Consider the following 4,640-nt stretch of genomic DNA (forward strand, 5'->3'; position numbering starts at 1 on the left):
TTGGATAATCTGGTTGTTTCAAGTTTGGGCTAGTATAAACAGTTCCTCCAGGACTTGATATGATCAGTGTTCCTAATGTTTAGCCATCCTAATATGTGTGTAGCTGTGTGTTATTGTGGCTTTAATTTTAGTTCCCTAATTACTGATAAATGATGATGAACATCTCCATTATATATCTTCTTTGATTAAATAGATTTTCAAAATGTTTGTCCTTTTTTTAAAATTGGCTTTTAAAAAATGGATTTTTGAGAGTTTTTTTTAATATATTGTGGTGACTCATTTACATGATTTGCAAATATTTTCTCCTAGTCAAAGGAAATCTTTGACAAAATCACAAATGTTTGTCCTAAGGTTTTTTGGTAGAAATATTATAGGTTTAGATTTTACATTTATGTCAGTAATCTACTTTCGTTAAATTTTCAATATGGAATAAAGTATGGATCAAAGTTCATTTTTTAATATGAATATCTAATTAATCCAAAACATTTGTGGAAAGAAATCAAATATGAGATTTTGCCAAATGTTTTTTCTTTCTCAGTTGAGATGATCATGTGGTTTTTCTTTATTATTTTGTTTACATGGTGAATTACATTTATTGATATTTGAATATTAATCCAATCTTACATTCCTGGGATGGACTCTATCTGGTCATTGTGAATTAGTCTTTTATACATTTTGGGTTTGATTTGCTAAAGTTTTGTTTAGGATTTTTACATCCAGTTTGACAAAAGATATTACTCTGTAGGTTCTTTCTTGTAATAATGTAATCAGGGAAATGCTCTCTTTATAAAATGAGTTGCAATATATGCTTTCCTTTTCAATTTTATGGGAGAATTTGTGTAGAAAAAGTATTGTTTTTTCCTATAAATGTTTACTAGAATTAGCTAGTGAATCCATTCCGGCCTGGTTTTCTTTGTGGGGAGATTTTTAGCTATAATTTCTATCTTCTTTTACATACTGTTCTATTCAGTTTCTCTCTTTCTCCCTGATTAAGATGAGCATTTCAAGGATTTTGCCCATTTTTGTTAAGTTGTTGAATCTATTGTCATTATAATATTTATAGAATTTACAGTGATGTCAATTCTCTAAATCCTGATATTTGTAATTTGTGTATTCTCCCTCTTTTTCCTGGTCAATCTACCAATAAATTTGTCAGTTTATTGATCTTCTTAATGATTAAGCTTTTGGTTTCATTGATTTTATCTACTTTTTTTCTTATATAAATGTAATTGATATTCATGCTTACCTTTATGGTATCCTTTCTTTTATTCATTTTGCATTTAATTTGCTATTCATTTTATAGTTTCTTAAAGAGGAACCTAAGGCCTTCATTATGGATACCTCTATAATTTTCTAATACAGTTCTATTATATTTCAGTATCATCAATTTCCTTCTGTATACTGCTTTTTAACAATGTTTTATGAATTTGAATATGTTGTATTCTCATTTTCATTCAGTTCAAAATATTTGCCAATATTCCTTTTATTTCTTCTTGAATAATGGGTTATTTTAAGTGTTATATCTGGTTTCTAATTATTTGGAGATTTTAAAAATAATTTCCCTAATGTTAATAACTGATTTAATTCCATTGTTGTCAGAGAATATATCCTTTGGGGATTAATTTTTCTAAAGTCTATTGAGATGTATTTTATGACCCAGAGTATGGTCCATCTTAATAAATATTGCATGTGTATTTGACAAGCATGTGTATTCCATTGTAGGATAGAGTGTTGTATAAATGTCAAGAGTGAAGTTTGATAATATTGAACTCATAACCTTATTTGTTTTCTATCTCTTCTCCCATAAATAATTGAGAGAGTGGAGAGGGGTATTGAAATATCTGTTTCTTTAGTTTGATTTATATATTTCTCCTTGCAGTTATATCAGTTTTTGCTTTATATATTTTGAAGCTCTGCTGTTAGGTGCACAAACACTTAATATTTGTTGTACTCTTGATAAATTGGCACAGTTATTGCTATGAAGGAGTCTTCTTTAACCTCAGTAATATTCTTTGCTCTGAAATCAAGTTTGTCTTACATTAACATAGCTACTCCTGCTTTCTTTTGACCAGGTTTAGTATATTTTCTCTATTTTATCTATTTGAGTCTTTATATTTAGAATGTATTTCACTTAATTTATTTTATTTTTATTGTGGTAAGAACACAACATGAGATCAATAATCTTAACAATTTTTAAGTGCACAATACAGTATTGTTACCTATAGGTATAATGTTGTATAGCAGAGCTCTAGTTCTTATTCATCTTGCGTAAATGAATAGCACCTCTCATTTCTTTCTCCCTCAGCCCCTGGACACCATCATTCTACTCTCTGTTCCTATGAGTTTGACTAATTTATATACTGTAGTATATACTATACTATAGTTTGATTAATATATATATATATATATAAGTGGAATCATGCAGTGTTTGTCCTTCTGTGACTGGCTTATTGCACTTAACATAATGTCCTCCAGGCTCATCCATGTTGCCCCATATGGCAGGATTTCCTTCTTTTTAAAGACTAAATAATAATATTCCATTATATGTATATACCATATTTTCTTTATCCATCATTCATTGATGGAAATTTATGTTGCTTCCACATCTTGGCTATTATGAATAGTGCTGCAATATTCATGGGAATGCAGCTGTCTCTTCAAATCATGGTTTCAATTCTTTTGAATATATACTCACTAGAATTGCTGGATCATGTATTCATCCTATTTTTAGTCTTTTGAGGAATTTTCATACTGTTCTCTGTAGCGGCCACACCATTTTATATTCACACCAATAGTGTACAAGGGCTCTGATTTCTCCACATCCTCTACAAGAACTTATTATCTTTTGTTCTTTGGATAATGGCCATCCTAACCAGTGTGAGATGTTATCTCTTTGTGGTTTAGATTTGAATTTCCCTGATGAGTAGCAATGTTGATCATCTTTTCATATACCTGTTGGCCACTTGTATGTCTTCTGTGGAGAAATGTATATTCAAGCCCTTTGTCCAGTTTTAATTGGATGAGTTATATTTTTTGCTATTGAGTAGTTTTAGTTCCTTATATATTTTGGATATTAACCCTGTTTCAGTTATGTGGTTTGCAAATATTTTTTGCTATCCAAATTTTTTTTACATAAATAATAAAAATAATCCTGAAATGCATATGGAACCATGAAAGACCCTGAATAGTCAATGCAGTCTTGAAACAGAAGAGCAAAGCTAGAGGCATTACACTTCCTGATCTTGACTGCAAAATATATTACAAATCCACAGTAATTAAGACAGTATGGTACTGGCATAAAAACAGACATATAGAACAAAGGAACAGGATAAGAATCCAAGAAATAAACTTATACATATATGTTCAACTGATCTTTGACAAAGGTTTCAAGAATACACAACGAGGAAAGAATAGTCTCTTTAACAAATGACATCTGCATGTCAAAAGAAAATTGACATCTGCATGCAAAATAATGAAGTTGGATCCTTATCTTACACAGTTCACAGATATCAATGAAAATACATTAAAGGTTTAAACATAAGATATGAAACTAAAACTTTTACAGAAAACATAGGAGAAAATTTTCATGACATTGGTGTTAGCAGTGATTTCTTAAATATTACAACAAAAGTATAAGCAAAAACAGCAAAATTGGACAAGTTACACTACATCAAACTAAAAAGCTCTGCATAACAAGGAAACCATAGAGAGAAAAAACCTATAAAATGGAAGAAAATATTTACAATTGTATATATGGTAAGGGGTTAGTATCTAAAGCATGTTTCATTTAGGCAGCATATATTTGAGTCCTGGTTTATTTTCCAGTCTGAAAATCTCTCCCTCATAATTGGTGTGCTTATACCATTTGCATTTTACTTTTTGGTTATTATTTATGTGATTAATTTTAAATGTACAATCTACATCTTAATTGTTTACTACCTTTCCAATCTATTTTTGCTTTTTCCTCCTTTTCTTTATTTTTTGAATTAATTTGTTATTCCATTTTATTTCCTTTTTTGACTTACTAATTATGCTGTTTTGTTATTTTAGAGGTTTCTTCAGAGGATATTATATACATATATATATCCTATATATATACAAGAGAGATTTTATATATATAGGAAAATATGTATATACAAATATACAAAATCTTTATGTATACAGGCATAGTTTGTCCTATTGTGCTTTGCTTTATTGCACTTCACAGTTGGGTTTTTTACAAATTGCAAGTTTGTGGCAACCCTGCATCAACCAAGTCTATCAGCACCATTTTTCCAACAGAATTTTCTCACTTCGAGACTCTGTGTCACATTTTGGTAATTCTCACAATATTTTAAACTTTTATTGTTATTGTATTTGTTGCGGTGACCTGTGATCAGTGATCTTAGATGTTACTACTGCAAAAAGTTTACAACTCACAGAAGGCTGAGATGATGGTTAACATATTTTTAGGAATAAAATACTTTTTAATTAAGGTATATACATTGCCTTTTTAGACATTATGCTATTACTCACTTAATAGACTACAGTACCGTATAAATACTCAAAGGGGAAACTCTCCAGATTCCTGGAATTTTCTCTCTGTGCTCTCCCCTTCTAACTGTAGTCTTTCCTGTGGACAACAGCTATCTTATTCTTTC

The sequence above is a fragment of the Kogia breviceps genome, chromosome 6 (assembly GCF_026419965.1).
Source record: "Kogia breviceps isolate mKogBre1 chromosome 6, mKogBre1 haplotype 1, whole genome shotgun sequence".
Taxonomy (NCBI): domain Eukaryota; kingdom Metazoa; phylum Chordata; class Mammalia; order Artiodactyla; family Physeteridae; genus Kogia; species Kogia breviceps.